Genomic DNA, 19,253 nt, shown 5'->3' with positions numbered 1-19,253 from the left:
TGGAGCATTGAACGGCACACTCGTTACGTTATTCGCATTATGCGAGGACTGGTTGCTTTTTCACTGTTTCAAAACTCTTTATGTGTTGTATTACCGCGATTGCTTTCCCGGCATCAAGCCTGCCTAAGGCAAGTTTGCCAACAAGTCACAAACACCGGCGTATCTTAGTGGTAGAATACTGACCTGACACCCAGCGGACCTGCGTTCGAGCGCCACTGTGTCATTAGTGCTAATTTATTTTTTCTAATTTCGCGCGATGTGGTTACGGACACAGGCGGCAGCGGCGGTGGTGGCGGACAACTGTGCGTGACCCGAGCTGTGACCTCATAACAGCTTTCATTGTAAAACACTTGGTGCTTGTCCAATTATCAACAATGGCGAAAATATGAAAGAAGTTTAGAGCAAGGCAATGGAATTTCATCTGAAAACTTCCACGGAATTCTTAGAAAATAATACACTAATATTGAAACAACTCGATACGTGGCACACAGATAGCCTTGTAAATTCCTTAATACATTTCTGACATTTCACGCGACAAATAATGTGCATATTTTAACATGCTGTTGATGTGCAATTGTAAACATCGAACAGGAACTAAAGTGTTCATGACATCTTGACAATATTCTAAGCGCACGAGTTTTCGTTCGCGGCATCATATTGCAATTATCACACAATCCGCTGATTGAAAGTTTGTTTAATAGGAATGGAAATGTTTGTGAAGCTATTTAGACTGTGATGAGAATTCGTCACTTCCTTAGTGACTGGTAAAGGATGAATTGTATTCATAATGCACCAATATATTTATTACTAGGAAAAGTGCCCACATCTGCACATTTGCCGTTAGAGTTTACAATTATACTTGCAAATGTATATTCATATTTCTCAGCAAGATTGTTCTCCTCAGCATATATGAAACGATTGTTTGCAATACGTGACCGTGATATCAAAATGAAATTGTTTCTTCGTTCATGGAGACCATTATACAAAGAACAGAATGTGTTTCTACCCAGAAACTTAGTATCTTGGCGATATTTAGGTCAGTCATTAACCATTCACGTTAAAATTAGACTGATACAAATAACTGGAACCTTATTCAAGAAGTGAGCCTCGAACAAGCCACGAAAAAGTTTGGGACATAGCCACAAAACGTTGCGAATTCGCAAGTAACGACATGTGTGAACATGTGAGTGAAATATGAATGACGTTGAAAGAGTAGCAAAATTTTAGCGTTCGAAACCAACCAAACACTGCTCATCCTATCTTTCCCAAAACAACGACAAAAGCGGAGGGCCGGCTTGCAATCTCGCCGAACACGTGCCTCGTAGTGACTTCGAAAAGGGGAAAAGGAAGAAATAAGCGCAGTTCCGCTACTGCCTCTCTGAATGGAGGGCACCTTCACAGTTCTGCGCAAGAAATGGGGGAATGGGAATTATAAACAAGAAAGGGGTAACAGAAGGGTAGTGTTTCATATAGCATGGGGGATGGCAATTATACAGAAGAAAGAAGTAAGAGAAGGGTAGTGTTTCATATTGCAGGCCTCTCGGAAGTCGGTGGTATGTAGGCAGCTGCTTGGCAGCATGCACGTGTGAGCTATAAGTTGCGGCTAATTCCATGAAAGCAAAACAGAAAAATAAAGAGAAAACGCTCAATGCTAGACGTGAAGAAATGTAAGTTAACGGTGGCGAATTTTCTGCTTCGCAGGTGGTTTCTGGCTCGCTGGTGGCGAATAACTCAAACAGAAAAGAGCTTATTATTTGTAATAGCTACACTTATATTTGCCAACGAGAATAAACATTTATTGACAAGGAGAAAGTTGAGAAAGGAGGGATACTCCCTCCCTCCAGGTACCCTTTACGAAAGGAGGTGAATTGGAGCTAGTCGACCAGGTCCAGCTACCAGGTATCGGCGTTCCACGCTTCATTAAGTCTGCATCTGTTGCTGCTACTTCTAGCGTTTGTAATCCTTGTAGCTCATCACTTCAGTGTGGTGTGGGATGCCACGTACGAAGTTGTTGCTCTGAAGTCACCTCTTTTCGGTGCCTTTATACCCACAAACTTCCTAATCTCAATTTCCAACTTGACTTTCTGTGTCCCTCTCACCCACTTGCCTTCCCTGGGAATCTAGTTAGCTACCCTTAATAAACTGTGGTTATCCTGTCCACGCGCTACGTACCAGGCCAATGTTAATTTATTCTTCTTGACTTCAACTATAATATCTTTACTCTAAGTTTGTTCCCTGAGCCACTCTGCTCTATTCTTGTCTCTTAAGGTCACACCTGCCATTTTCCATCACATCGTTCGCTGCGTCGTCCTCAATTTAAGCTGAACCCTCTTTGTAAGCCTCCAGGTTTCTGGTCCGTAGGTAAGTGCTGGCAAGGTGAAACTGTTATATACATTCTTCTTGGTGGATGGTGGCAATCTACTAATTCTTGCCGAATGCGATCCCCCGCCCCCCCGTTGTTATTGTTCACGTTACTTCAATCTCGTGCTTTGGCTCCGTGGTTACTACATGTCCTAAGTACACATACTCTTTTACAACTTCGAATTGACTTCTCCTTATCTCGAAGCGTGGTTCTCTTCCGAAGTGGTTGCACATTAATTCTGTTTGCGGCAGATTCATTTTAAGACATACATTTCTGCTCTCCTTGTCTAATTCGTAATCATGAAATGCACTTTGTTCCCTGAGTTACTCAGCAAATGCATTGTCATCGGCAAAGTGCAGAATACAAAGTATAATTTAACTCGTATCCCTAACTATTCTCATTCTAGGCCTATGAAAACCTTCTGTAAGCGCGCGGTAAGTAGGAATGGGAAGACCGTATACCGTTGCTTTACACCTTATTTATCGGTATTCTGTCGCTTTTTATGGAGCACTATGGTGGCAGCTGATCACGTGTAGATTTCTTTTTGAATGTTTATACATATATACTTCATCGACGCCCTGATTCCGCAGCGTCTGCTAGAGTGCTTATATTTCAACTGAATCAAATACCTGGTCGTAATCTATCAAAGCTATGTATAGTGCTAGGATGAATTCTGAGCATTTATTTGTTACCTAATTGATAGTATGTGAATGAGGTCGACTATTGAGTAGCTTGTACTAAATCTTCCTTGATCGGTTGGTTTACTGAAATCTAATGTCCTAATTTTGTTAGCAATTGCTTTTGTAGATAGCTTGAATATGACAGAGAGCAAGCTGATCTGCATGGTATTCTTCAAGTCCTTGTCCTCCACTTTCTTATGAATTAGGATGATGTTAGCAGTCTATATAATATTTACTTTCTTATACTGTCAGCCCCATTTGGTCTACAACACCGCAGCCCTCCATTACGGCGTCTCTCATAATCATATGGTGGTTTTAAGACGTTAAACCCAACATATCAATCAATCATTTGGTCTACAACAGGGGTGGGAAATTTAAGCATAGGCAGAAATTAGGCACTGCCTATACAAACAACTAGAACATATATTAGTCATCACACTTCGGAAAAAATGGTCATACATCTTTACACTAGAGCACAGAAAAGAAGCATAAAAAACTACACATCTTGAAACAATACGTCACTTGGGCTTTTTGAGAACAATGAAATTTGGGATCTTATGCCACTCACTTATCGCCCGCGGGATGAAAGTGAACTCAAAAGAATCGTTGTGTGACCTGGCAGTTGGGAATTTTTATGCAATGGCGATGCATTGATGTTGCCCCAGTTTTTATGTTTATATACATTGAGTTCTCACTTTTTACTCGTTCTTTATTGTTTGAAAACAGTAATTTATGCCTTTCGTACTCTGTCCGTTGTTCTAGTGGTCGAAGGTGTGCTTCTTTACAGAGCTTTGTTGGGGAGACACAACGCTGGTACTTAATAAATATGAATCGTGATGTCAACCTTTGTATTTTATCAAACTTACTGCAATTACTTTTTGTATACGGATCCCATACCACCTATACGTGCTCCATATTTGACCACACCAGTCTTGAAAGTCAAGCACTTGATTCCTCGACTGGCATAATACGGATTTCTTCGAAGTCTCCACAACGCTTTGTTGGCCTTAGCACAGATGGAGTCGATGTGCACGTTCCACCGTAGATCACAGGTCATCAATAAACCCAAGTATTTGTGGTGTTCAGCGCACATCCTATGTAAATAAAGTACATCCTGTGTAAGATGCGTTTTTTTTCTGGTTACAAGAGCAGCTACCAATCTTGCGGTGTTTAGATTCATCTGCCAAATCATGCACAAGTTTTCTTATTTCTTTAGGATTCCATTTCATTCTGATTGACCTGAAGGATATTTGACTGCTTTATACATTACACATTCTTCTGCGAAAAACCTTATGGGAACCATAACATTTTGGGTAAATCATTACTAATAATCATAAACAACAGTGGCCCCATTATGCTACTATCGGGAACTCCAGAAAATACCTCAACAAGGGTACAATTTTTTGTATTAAGCTAAACGTACTGCTTGAGATTGGAGAAGTAGGAATAAGATCTTCGCGTCAAGCTGTTCTTTCAAGATTCTGGTGCCCTCCCAGTCAGAAGAGATTTCATGAACAGGGTGGCTAGTTTTTTCTCACACACTTTGTCCTTCGTCTTTCAGCAAACCTGAAGTTACCTGATCCCAACCAGCGCATTTGTCACTTCCCATTCCCTTCAACGCTTTCCTTACTTCTTCTGTCATTACTGCAGTGAGCCGGGCTGTCGTATTGGTTACTGCTAGTTCCTACATTGTGGTCTTGGTTGTTCCGGGTATTGTGCAGATCACTGTGAAAGCTGCTCCGCTACATTAAGTATGCTATCCATATTGGTTGTTACTTTGCCTTCCTTTTTCCGTAGTGCATACATATCGTTTTTACCTATCTGAAGTGTCCTTTTTACCGCTTTGACGTTTCCTCCATCCTTTACAGCATGTTAAGAACCCCATGCTATACCCTCATGCGATACCTTACACATATTATTTAATTGTTCTTCATCTCCTGGGACAGGTTGCTAGTGTCCGGTCTAACTACCGTACCTTCAACTTCAACTGCACATTCTGCCCTACTGAAACGTTCCGCATATACGGATCCGTACATACGCAATTATTGGACTACGGAAAGCCGCATCATGCGGAAAGATGCGAACATCTGCAGCTTACGGAAAGCGCCATATCATGTAAAAAAAGATGCGGACATCCGCAGCTTACGGAAAGCGCCATATCGTGCAGAAAGATGCGGACATCCGCAGCTTACGGAAAGTGCCATATCATGCTAAATTACCCTATAAGCAGCTTACGGAAATCAGCATACTGCAGAAACCATGCATCTATCTGCTGCATCTTGCAAAGATCAAGTGGACATCCTAGATCTCGAGTAAAAGCAATTGGCCATTAACGTTGTTGGCAAAAGCAAGTAGTGTGTAGAAATATATATGAATATTTCATTCTTAATATGTTGCATGAAGGTGAAATATGTTTGCTATCTGAAACAGCCTTGATGAGTAAACAAAGGCTTGAAAGAAACATGTGTTAAGAAGCTACTTAATGAAGGATTGAATCATCGGCATCTTTCTAATTGTTGTGATGCGGAAGCAAAATTACATTTCAAATAAAATACATTACAAAACTACTAAATTAACATGCTAGCGATCATAAATGGTGGTTACATTACAATACATTAATGCAGTGTTCTATGCAAGACCTAAAGGACTTATAAAGGTATTATTATCAATAGAGAAGCATTATTATACACACCAGCCCTGCTACAATCAATATAATTTTTATTTGTCTGTATGCTCCAGCTGTGAATGGTGACATTGCAGTGTTGATGGTACACAAATGAGGTGACTACACCGTAATTTCACGAGCTCCACCTAAGCCACAGGATGATGGCACAAAACACAATGTAACAGCAATTTTAGAACGAAATGTTTAAACATAAATAATAATCATAGAACTGAGAAAGTGTGACGCTGTGTTTGTCTCATGAACGCCTTGTGCAGATCGGCGAAATGCTGCTTGAGGCTCCGGCACAACTGTAAATTTGGAAAGTCACTGCCATAGAACCTATGTGTCCTTCATAGGCACCTGGAAATGAAAATAATTGGCACAAATATTGTCAGAGAAACATGTTAGCACTTTAGTTCACATGCACAAGAAATATAACACACAGAATGAAAATGAAAATGTAAGGCACACAATCCTTCATGTTATGCATATGTGAATAATAGAAGGAATGAGTGTATAAATTAGTTCCGCCACATCAAAGAAAACAGCATGCTTATCACAGTGAAAATAACTAGGTTGTCACGATTTTCAATGGTAGAGATAATCGAATAATATGTCCTTATGAAATTATGATTTAAATGCTTCCTGCACAGTAAAACTTTAGAAACTGCAAGTGAAAGCTCTCAATGTACATTTAATAGTGTGTGCATGTACAACTGCTGCCTTTGTACTATACAGTTTGTGCACAAAATTGGCATCTTGAACAATTTTGAGAGTTAAACCTATGCAACCTATGAAGGTTAAAATCACCATGAAAGCAAGCAGGACAAGGCAGGTGCCATTAAAAATCTGTGCAAGCCAGATAACTATAAGCGAACTGCACACATATAGGGGAGCAAGAGTACCAGAAATTCGGCTGCTGACCCGCAGGTCGCGCTATCAAATCCCGGCTCCATTTCCGATGGAGGCAGAAATGCTGTAGGCACGTGTGCTCAGATTTGGGTGTACGTGAAAGAACCCCAAGTGGTCGAAGTTTCCAGTGCCCTCCACTACGGCGTCTCTCATAATCATATCGTGGTTTTCGGACGTGAAACCCCACATATAAATCAAGAATAACAGAAATAAACTGCCAACAGAAAAGTTGGGTGCATCTGCTATCTGTAAGTGCTTACACCTTACTACATACAGCACCTCATTCCATTTTAAATACCGATATAGAAAATAACTGCTCTATTAGGAATATAAAAGGTATGGTAAAACTGAACGACTCTACAAAAAGTGACCCTATTATGACATCACGTTTTTTTATAACAAAATTGACTAAGACTCTGAAATATCATTATGCAAGAAAAAATCTTCAAAAGAACAATCAAGTTTGAAGTCATATATTTTTATTATGGCTACTATGACTATAACCAAGAAATCGACCTCAACATGGCTAATGTTAGTGTTTAAGGCCTATGTCCACTAGACAATGAACTATACCACAAAAAGCACAGCGTTCAGGCAAAGCATCACACAAAAAAAGAAAGCAGTCCTTTTTGTTATTACCTACAATGCCTTTAAAATGGTATTTTTACCTCTACTTCCCGCTTTTTATCAAAGTAACTGGTGTGAAACAAGTTAGATGAAAATGCACTGTGCCTCCAAAACCTGTCGGTTGAATCTGAATTTTTAAAAAATGGTGACGCTTGCACTAAATTAGGCTCCACAAGCCTTGGAACAGCGAGACTGCATGACTCTTAGGACTACTTTGGTTACTTGTGTTTTGTTTCTGGGCCTAAGCATAAAGACAAGGGCTTAACTGAATTGCTGCTAACAAACAGATGCTTTCGAAATTGCCCGAGCGTCAAAGGATGCTCAGACATTGGTTGTTTTTCGCACTGGGCTATTCTACACCAAACATACAAACCATACTGCCTGCCGACCATCACAGATGTATAGTTTAAAAAATGATGGTAATTTACTCTTCTGAAAATAGCTATTTGCAGAAATGTTTTGAAGAGAAAAAAGTAGTGGACACGTGGGTACCTTCAGAATTTCGCAGAATGTCGTGCGGGTGTTATTTGTGAGAAAAATTTCAAAGCACCGCTTTTTCTTGCCATATCAAATTTGATTTACATATTAAGCAAAGGTGCTTCCTAAAGTATTTGAAGCCGAGTAACATTAGTGCAATTTTTTCGCTACATAGGCTTTGAAGAATTCAGCCAAACTGTTTATCGTTTGCATTTCTTGTATGGCAATACTGCACTTTGTATGAATATTTGAGCCACAAATACTCACTGCACAGAAGTTATATTTCACGAAAAAAAATAATGTTAGGTCCAGATTACAAATATCACTATATAATCGTTTTTGTCTACATTGAGGTGCAACTTGAGCTGTGTGTTTGTCTAATTGAAAATTACTTTTATGTGTAAGTTGAAAGCAAATAAACAGTTCTTGTTATATGGCAAGTGTTATCATTACAATTTTTGTTTAAATGAGGAAAATGATTTTTGAAGTCTCCTATTGAGGGCCATGGAAAACTTCGGAACGGAAGCTGTCGTATATCAAATGCAGAAAACAGCCATCATAAGAAAACTTCAAAAATTCATTTCTACTTTAAGACAAAGTGTAATCATATAACTTGCCATATAAAGAGAACTGCTTCCTTGCTTTTGATGTGGCAAAAAAATTGCACTAATATTACTGAGCTTCATGCACTACACACAATCACCTTTACTTAATACCTAGACCGAATTTGGTGTAGAAGAGGCAGTATTTTTGAAACACATTTTACTTTTTACAAACAAAACCCAGACGACATCCTGGGAAGTCCAGAAGGCACCAACGTGGCCTAATATTTTGTTCTCTGCGATATATTTTAGCATTTTGCTGTTTTCAATACACCAAGCACAATATTTTGTTTTCAAAACACATTTAGTACGGTTGGCAAAATGGCTGGGATGTTTGATGTGTAATTGCTTCACTGCCAGCATTTATTCTTCCGAAGCTCAAGCTATCACCTCTCTGTTACTGCCTCCCTCACATACAATGCCTGCATAGGAAAGAAAAAGAAAGGCAGGTCCGACAAAGTTCGCAAGGCAAGATATTTTCATGTTGGATAAACTCATTACCATAAACAGCAGCAAAATAACATTCATTTTGAGTAGTCCAAGGCACAAGCTATATACCAGCATACTAAGAGCCAAGCACAAACTTTTCATTTGAACATGTGTGGTGATAGACAGGAAGCACTTATTGCAAGACTGATCAGTCTGTAATTAACTGAATGAAGTACAATGCACTGTTCAATCCAACACCGCATAGGCATCTTTGCTATAGCAATGCCATGTGTCATTGATTCATGCACTAGATGGGACAATGCAAATGTAACAAAAAAGGTGAAAAAAGAAAACAAGGAAAAAAGAAGAAAAGGGGGATGCAAAGTATGAGCAGTGTAGCACTACTTTTACTTTGCACCCCCCTTTTCTTTCTTCTTTTTTCTTCTTTTCTATCATTTTTCTTTTTTTTGCTTCCTTTACCGCCAACCTCCGACAGGAGAACACTTTGTATCAGCGCAACCTAACTTGAAAAGAAGCAAGGGCTGCACTCTTCTGCGTTATAAGTTTTTTTTTCAGACAAACGTTTCCAACAGGCACACACGCCTACACCAAAAGATGATGTCATTACTGACCCCATTTAAGCAAACACGCCAAGGATGACAAGGTGACTTCTAAAAAATAGGTCCTCCTACCGCAACATCGGCCAGCCTGTCTGAGGCACTTCCACTGTTCACCCTGATTACCCCACTAGATGTTTCCATCTGTCGACTCACATCTTCATTTTGGATAACACTAAGACGAGCTTACATTGATGAATACGCACGAAAGTTTAGTGATGTATCATGTATGAGATTAAGCAACTCTGTTAAAAAATTATTGATAGCTTGCTTCTAGGCTTTTTATACTGTAGCCTGAAACTTCGTAATGTCTTCTATGCACATGAACCAGATTGACAACGTAATGCACAACATGCTTAAGAATACTGCGAGGAACATGATAACGACAAAACGACCGGCCACGCAAATTTTTTGCTGTACATGTTTATAAAATGTTCATGTACACCCAAACGAGGTGCTTATGATACAAGCCGAAAAAACCTACAAATAGGGCCTTGGAGCCTTCTGGAAGTAGACGTGTTGCATTTTTTCTGTGGAGGACTTTACACCCATAAGTGAGGAACAAAAATCCTGTATAATGAAGAATGTTGGCAGCTATCAGTTATAGAAAAACCTAATGCAGCTAATCTTCCCCGACACATCTGTACATTTAGAAAGGTGACGTAGCTTCTGTGATTATGGCAGCAACTCCAACAGGACCAGTGCCAAAATTGGCACTACTTGGCTAGACAAATGTCCAAACATGCCTGCCCGACTCCCTCTAGCCATCCCGGCTGAATCTGACACATGATTTCTTAACTGCTGGCTGGACAAAAACAAAACCACTGAAGCACTCACAATACACAGCGTGAAGTTCCTCTGGAGTGGTCAACTTCGTCTTCTGCTATGAAAGAGCAGCACAGTGTACTGATAAGGCACTCCTTGCAATGGTTTTCAATGCCACACAGTGACCATGATGTTCCTGTCGAAGAGAGCTTCGGGAGCTTGGAGGGTGCTTGCTCTTTTCTGGGGGCTGCTGCCGCTCCTCGTTTTCTGCTCAAGGTCAACCTGCACAAAGTTGTAGATGAGGCTTTAGGAGTTGTATATAATGATATGCAAGTTTTCGCTGAACACACAATTCCTCGTGGCACACTGAGGAATTTCTTATAAAACTTAAGGCCTCGCATATGCAAACATTTACAATTGATTTGAAGATGCACTCAACTCTAAAGGAGCAAGTTTGATATGTAGTGTATATAAAGAAAGGTCATTCAGCACAACCACAACTACAGTTGCACACGAAAACGACATTTTACACGATCCTGTTTATTTACATGTTCCATTTTATTTTATTTACACGGTCCATTTTACACGGTCCTGTTTTACACGATCTGGTCTGCATGAACTCTTGAACCGGGCATCTAATAGATTGAAAGACACACACAGAGTTTGAGACAAACCTTGTTTCCCGTGGAGCATCCTCTTGCACTTTAACAACACATCTCAATTTAGTTAGTTGGTCAGAACGAGGTGAAAACAGCTCGCACTTGAAAAGCACGAGCAGAAGGAATGACGCCTGCACCCTGTGCTCCCTGTACATTCTCGCTGAGGGTGCAGTTTTCATCTTATCCTTATGCAATTTCACATTTATAACATTGTTCGCTGCATATTCTTTATGACATTAAAGTGTGTGATACCGTCATGTGTATCCCATGTAATTTATAAAAATAGAATACAAGATAGCTTGATTCAAAAATAACAAAGTGCATCCAGTGCCATGTCCTGTAGCCATTCTCTAGGCAAGTGGCAGAATGATTTATTCTTCAAAATATATCTTACTTGTAACCACTACAAGAGCTAACTCGTGCACTGGCACATTCTGTTTGCCTCTTCAGATTATAAGGTACCTTTTTTACACCAGAAAGTCTTCAAAAAGAATGGTAGTGTAATTGTGAAGAAAGAAAAGTAGAAGGAAAAAAAGATAACCTGCCCTGTACAGGGACCGAGCCTGCGAACTTCGAATAACATGTCCGATGCTCAATCAACTGAGCTACCATGGCGGCTATCCCTCTTCCATTTTGTACGGTATATATGTGCATTTATACATGGAAGAGTCAGTCAGCGCTGCTTGTTACCATTATGGCGAGTGTGGGACACCTTTTTTGCCTACTGGCAATAACATTACGATTGCAATTACGTTACAATTACTTCCAATATCCCTATACTTCTTTGGCAGCACTATGCATATGTCAGTTCTCAGAAAATCTGCTAGTCACAGGAGGTGGCAATGGTTCACCCTCCCACCTAAATGCATGTACTTGAACACATGCACAACTGATCAAAAAAAAAACAAGTCACACACCGCTAAGATTACTGAGATTCACTGTTTCAGATTCATGAGTAAAGGAAAGAACTATAAATTTAAGGGTTTTGTTGTCTTTGTTGAACACATTATAATGAGAACTAGTACAAAATGATGCCAAACAAACTATAGGGGATGTTATCAAAAGTAACTTTAACAAAATTATGAAAAGAAAAGTGAACAAAAACTTAACTTGGCAACGTTTCTTGACAATTGAATTGACATTACTTTTTATAACATCCCTATATTTTACTGGGTAATGTTGTCGGGTAATTCCCATTATTAGAGTAGTGAGTAGGCTGACAAAGAAAGCATATGGCATTGATACTTCTTTTGAACACCTAATAGTTTGAGGACCTTAAAAGAGCAGAAGCTACTTTGAGTAGACCAGAATATTTAGTTGGAGCGAAAAAAAAACGTACACACATTTTTACCAGGCTTTTAACACATTTTGAGACATAAAAGTGTATGCTGCCAGTAATGTTGATACCATTACTTTTGTCACACTATGCACTGTAGCAGGTGTAGTTAGAGTGGTGATAGTGAAGGATTAATCAAGCACGCCACCAACTGTGTTCACATCAATGGTCGCGTACTTTAAAAATAAACCTGCTGTATAATAAAAAAAGTTAAGAGCATTTATGTTTTTATCCAAATCAAGTTAAACCGACTGGGTAAGCAAACCATTTGCATAAAATCAAAAGGCATAAAGTGATTCATGTATTATAACTATGTGAACAATTTCAGCAACGCAGGGCAAAGTGACAACAGTTCTATTAAAAACCCTTCTCATTATAACATGCATGAAAAGCACCACACCAGAATATTTTATAGTGCATGTAATATCGAGACTACTAGACTGTCTATTGACCTTTTAGAAGAAGGGTATCTTCTTCACGTTCAAGGGGCAACCACTTAGCCTTTTCCTGAGCTTTTCTGTGAATATTTCCTGAATTTCAGATATCATTAGGATTGATTTAGAGTGAACAGATTTTGCTTACGCATTGAAACCTTGTTCTGTATGTAACTGCTATTATGGGTGCCCAACCACCTCCAATTAATTTTTAACATTTAACTCATTTTTTAACTGCAGCAGCACTACTAGCTGTGGGTGCCCAAAAAGTAGCTAGAAACAATACCTTTACCTCTTTGAGCCTTTCGGATGTGTTCAGCTTCTCAGTGCTCACCTTACAACATTTCTTTTAAATACGTGTTTGTGTGCCCACTACTCTTGCTCCTTGTACAGTGAGGAGCACATGGCAAGAAGAGACAAGAAAGAAGCATTGCGAAAAAAAGCGAAATAAGCGAGGACCTCTTTTGTATCGTACAATGTGTGTAACATTACTATTGCGACAACATATAGACAAATTATCACGGCTATGCATCCATTGTAGAGTCATACACAGCTGCAACACCACGACTAAATTTCAACCTTGTGTTGGTTTAGTATCCCTTTATAGTGGTAAGCTAATGATATCTGCATTTGTTTGGCACACATTGAGATGCAGCGAAATGTGATATGGTAATTTCATTTAGAATGCACGTCATGTGGCTGCATTGTATATGTGGTCACAAGTAACTCTGGTTGCAAAGCAATATGGCAGAGCCTAAACAGACGTCACCGACCACTCCAATCTGAACTTGCCTTTGCTACTTGCCCATTATCAACAAATGAATAATTGAATCTGCTACAGGTATGTGCTAGCTTATGCTAAGGACCAAGTATGAAGGGTGTTTTGTCATTATTGAGATCAGTTATTTGTTCAAGAACACTTGCTGTCAAACACAAATACATTGCTGTCGAAGCATCAAGACTCAGATATAAAGCAAAAAGAGTGTCTCTTTAAAAATTACAGGCCACAAGGTGCAAGATAAATATTTGATATACTAGGGATGTAAGGCACGCACAAGAGGTGCTGCCATATTATACTTTTCCTTGTGTTGAAACCTGCTTGCTTTACTCACCCAACACATCTGTAAAGATGCCGTGAAAACACCAAGGAGCTGATGCAGCAAGGTTGAACACATGTCCAGGGATTCCACCATTCCTAAGCAGCCCTACAGCCTCCACAGTCCTGCAACCATTTGTAAGATAAATATAGCTCTACCCAAAGTTCTTGGTTTACAGACACACATGCAAGACGCATAACCACTCTATAGAAAGTTTGCATGATAATGCGCTGGGTAGCAAAACGGATGCCAATATCAAGTATCCCTGCCTGTCGCTTCTTTCTTTCCGTTCTTAATTAATCAATCCGTGGTTAATAAATGTTCCCCCAATGTGAAGTGTACTGGCAGTCCGGTGAAGAATTGCAATGTATTTCAAACACAGTCCAATTCATGGCAAGTAAGCATCCAATAGCGTTTTGTCAGCTGTTCAAAAAAAAGAGCATGAAGTTTAGCTAAAACCCATGTTTTTTATAAACACCATTCAATTTAATATAAAAGTTGTGAGCATTAAGTGAAGGAACACGGATTAATGTTTAATCAATGATTTCTTATAATGTACTGATATGAATGCAACTAACTGAATATGAAACGATAATTTTTGCTTGAGAATTTAGAGTTATGAACACTATCGCACTTGCCAGCTGCATATTTTCCAAAACAGCAGCAAGATAGGCTAGTTTCTGTAGGTGAGCAGTAATGAGCAGTGCAAAGTAACAAGAAACACCAGTAACAACAGTATGGAGCAAGCACAGACTGCCAACTGTATAATTTATTGCACAAAAGTTCGCCTGAATATCAGTCAGACAACTCGTGCAAATGAAGGTCCAGGGAATGAACAAGTTACGAAATCGACAATGCCTGCTTTCACTAACAGGACCCTCATTCACATAAAGTATGCAGCGATAGGCCCCTACCGAGGTACGTCACAGCATGATGTCACTGGCACATGTAAAAGGTGTGGCTGGAAAAACACTCCCGCTGGTGGCTCAGCCCGGTACAGTCGTGCGGTGTTTGGGGCAATTTTGAATTTTTCAAAGCTTACACTTCACGTTACAATGTCGACATTAGCTGTAGTGTCAGCAAACATCTAGCTGTGTGGTAAAATATTTGCCACGCTGTCTGTTTATCTTGAAGAAGTGAACACACGTGGAGGCCTGTGCGAGGAACAGTGGCATAGTCTTCAAAAATGTGCACTGTTGGTTGCGGCATGCAGTGTGCATTGAAAGGTATTGAGAATATTGGTTCAACTGAGAATATTGTGTGTGGTGTGTGCAGTGTCAATAACAATGTGTCTTGTTTGCGAAGACGTTAGCACTCATGGCAAGGACCGGTCGATGAAAAAACTTGATTCGACATTTTAGTCAAGGTAAATATGCACTTGACGCGACCATCTGCGAGTGGGTACATCTCGGTGTTTGCGCTGTGTGCAGAAAAAAGTTGCATGGTCACCGGGCTGGAAGATACCATTTGCTGAAGCTGCATGTATGAATCGCCCGGACGAGTACGCAAGCCCAATAAAGGTATAACTCGTTTTATCGAAGGCCTCATATGTCTTCATGTAATAAGCAGAGATTCTTGTTTCACATATACTCAGTACCTTTACCGCTCGATATTCATGAAGTGACAATGCAAACAACAAGTTTGTGTGTTAGGTCCTAAGGGAGCAATGTAAATATGTAAATAAGTTGTAGGTGTCAGATGCAGCGATGTAACTGCGCAAAAGAATACGTATATATTAGGCTACAGGTTTAGAATCGCATACATCTCAGTGGTCTATCAGGTACGTCACAAACAACTTCCTTGCCAACCAGCCCTTGCACAGAGGGAGGGAATGGCTGGCACGGCGCTAGAAGTGACGTCACACTATTTGCAAACATAGAGAGGTTTCTTACATAGGCAACATTTTGCACAATATATTTTTTAGATGCAAGACTGTACTCGTCCACATTGATCATACTGATGTCTTTTGTTGTTAATTTGTGCTGTGAATTACTAGGCATTTAGTCACCATGATCTTTACAAGCTAATTTCAGTGTTCTCTTTCATATTGCTGACAACTGTGTTGCATAAATTGGGCAAAAAAGCAACACAGAAAGGCTGTCACAATAAATACACCAACATGGGTATTCTCCTGCAAACAAAAGTCGGCACTGGTCCTGTCATTACCCGTCTTCCTTCTCTCTTTGCCTTGTTTGTGCTGAAACAGCCAAACACCTGATGAGTTAGATGAGAAATATCAACGCATCAAAACTATAAGTGCTCGCATCAGCAACTACACAACAGCGTGATAACCGCACCCCTGCCACACAGCAGCGAAACATATTTTGAAAATGCTGGCAGTGTATTATTTTATAAAAAGCAACTCTGGCAGATTACAAAATCTCACATTGTGCATGCAAGCTTTCGTCAAAGTCAGGCGTACAATGTAGGTGCTGGCCGGTACATTATTGGTTACAAGCAAAAGCGTCTTGCAGGTACATATGCAGATTGCACGAACACCTCTCTCTACACTAGGCACACACACTATATCTTTTAACAAGCACACGCCACTGTTTAGGGGCATAATAACGCTCTACCGTGAACGTATGCTAATCAACCCACTTAGGCGGTTGGCTAGGTGAATCGAGCCAAGTTACAAATTGTATCGCCCGCGAACGTAAACAAAATGCTGCTTTCCATCAAATGGCACTGCAGGCTTCGTTTAATCAACAACGTAGCAAGCGCCGTGTGCGTCTTCCTCACTACATTGCACATATGAAAAAATCGATCACCATACACATGCATCTTGCCGCAGTTGTCTCGAATTAGCTCCAGTAAGGCCGCGCCGATGCGCCATGGCTCTGCTAGCGTAAGCGTTGTCAAAGCGAATCGGCAACCGCACTCGCAAAGGCGCGTAAGGTTGCCGTTTCACGACGCCTCTTTCGAGTGCAGCAACACACACTTGCACTGAGTGGCATACTTGGTCTACATAAAAAAGTGTCCCCCTTACCTTTAGTTTCTTTCACACTGTCCTGAGGGAAGCAACCACAGGCGTCAGCCGTCACCTCGGAGTCCTTCGAGCGCCTGCCCATCCCGCCGATTCCTTGGACGACTCGCACTTGATCCGCACTCGAACAACCGCGGGAATAGGGCGCAATCTTAGCACATCACACGAACGAGGAACGGCGCTTCCTTGCGTAAATTTAACATTTCGTGCTCTCGTGTGTAGCAGCGCGAACACAGGAGAGAGCATGCCCACGGAGACAAAGACAAACAACATGTGGCTTTAGCTGTGAATGGATTCGGCTTGGATATCTGTGTGAGGAAAAAAAAAACATCTGTCCCTGCTATAAACTGAAAAAAAATGTATGTTATCTGGCAAAATAACTTTAAAAGTGATAAACGGTTATTCAAAGAACAAGTTACAACTTATGAATATTTTCGCAGGTTTTTGTTTTGTTTTTGTTCTAGCAGACGACAGCCTCCTACTGCTTCTACGACAGACGTAGTGCGGTTTCATGTTCGGTTCGTGTTGCGACGCAAAGCTCTACAGTAGTGATATCAGAGTTATCAATTCTCAATGAATAATAGGATGGCTACAAAGCAGTAACATTTTGACATAGTGCAGTACGCAATCTTTCAAGGTATGACATTTCTTTGCTCTGAAGCAAATCGAAGCAAGCCGGCCGGCGCAATCAGCTGACATCGCCGCTACGCGAGGCATGGTCGTGCGCAATAGCGTCGCGCCCCGCGCTCGATTTGTCATCAAGCGATAGAGCTACTGAGTGGAATACAGCTAGATGCAGGGATTAATGGCGTATCACTCTAATTCCCTGTGGTGGCCGACTCAATCGCAAGAGAGCCCCGGGAAACAACCTTCAACTGCTCAAGCTTGTGTGTGGGTGTAAAAATACTTGTTTTCATCCGCGGCGGGGCAGAAATCTATAATTGAAAGACACGCGAAAAGCATGTGACGTATTTACAATCACAAAACATATGCACACAACAATAGATATGATATAGCACTCGCAGCACTCGAATGTGCAGTTTTCTAGTTGATTTTTCTTCCCTTGCCAAACTGCCATCTAGCTCGAATGCCGTCCGAGCAACGAGATCATTACTAAGGTGTCCGGCTGCTCCACGCAACTTTTGTTGTTCATTCGTTTTTTTTGTTTTCTCACTTACTACTTCCTATTATGCTTCAAAGGTTACTTTTTATATCTTCATGTCTGGTAATAATCTTTTTTTTGCTTATATAATTTCAATAAAGGGCACGACTTGTCAAGCAGATCATTTTTCCCCCCGGCGTCTCTATCATCTGCCACTCGTATGAATACAAACACAACTAAAGTTGAAAAGCACCACAACTTTGCACTGCGTCCCTAAGAATCCCTACAACAAATGTTGTCTCCTTTACAACACAATCTCGAAACCACATTTTTATAAAATATATTCAGTCCGATTTAAATTTCTCTCTTATAAAACATTTCCATCTACTGATTATAAGAAATATTGAAAATTTGTATGCACTGGCATTCTTTTTATATACAGGGTGAATCTAAAGTTGAGCAGCAGGTCTTGTGTACATCACTACGATTTAGCCGGTGTGCAACTACTGCTTTAAAACGCCACGCGAGGTCAGTTTTCATCGTTGAACTAGCCGAAAATTCGATGGCCTTTACCCTAAACGATCGCTCGTAATAATTCACTGGGTTTCTTTTGAATATTGAGAAAAATTGTGAGTGATAACGCAATTACCACGCCAAGAAATTGGTTGGTTTCGCATAAAATTGCTGCCCAGGTTTCGCGAAGATGGAATATCATTCACCGCTCCTCCTGCCTTTCTCTCTTTCTCTCAAATATAATAAAAAGCTAAAGTTGTAATGACTAAATAAAGGTTAAATTTTATTACTGTGTGAGGCGGTCATGAAATGACGCAAATGTTGCCAAGCCAATTTTTTTAGCTGGGGCACTCAATTACGGTAGTGGTACAAATTGCGATCCAGGAAAGGTCTGTAGCCTCTTAGATAACTTGTGAGGATCGGTTTTTCGTTCGTGCGAAAATGATTGATACTTCTGGGCCCGGCAGAGCACGACGTATATTCCTGTCCCAAGTGACACTTCCAGAGTACGGGCTCAAAGGCGTGTAAAAGATAATTACGGGAACCACGGTGCAAATGGAAGCGGCTAATAAAGTTGGAAATGTGCGGCCGTTCCCTTAGTTTCGTAGATTCTGTAGTTGTACACAATATATGAGTTGTCTCGCGTGATGCGCGGACAATAATTCATAAGTTGAGAACACGGTGACATCCAAATAAGTTCTCTGCTAAGGGCCGATGAATAATTAACCTACTCGTACAATGCCCTACAGGTTAAATATGCTCGTCTTTAGGGCTTCAGAATAAAGTACTACATCATTCTTGAAAATCGTAAAGTGTAAATAGGTAGAAGTGCTTCTCTGAGCTGAAAATACACGCGCCCTTGTCTGGATTCAGAAGGTATTTTATTGATGGGTTTAATGGTATTGCTATATATTTTGCGGTACACGTATTCATATATTCGCCAGCACAATAAAAAAAGCAAATAGAAGCAATCGTTGTGTCGTCCGTATT

Source organism: Rhipicephalus microplus, chromosome 1, assembly GCF_043290135.1.
Source record: "Rhipicephalus microplus isolate Deutch F79 chromosome 1, USDA_Rmic, whole genome shotgun sequence".
Classification (NCBI taxonomy): Eukaryota; Metazoa; Arthropoda; class Arachnida; order Ixodida; family Ixodidae; genus Rhipicephalus; species Rhipicephalus microplus.
The sequence above is the reverse complement of the archived record's forward strand: the minus strand, read 5'-3'. Positions refer to the sequence as shown.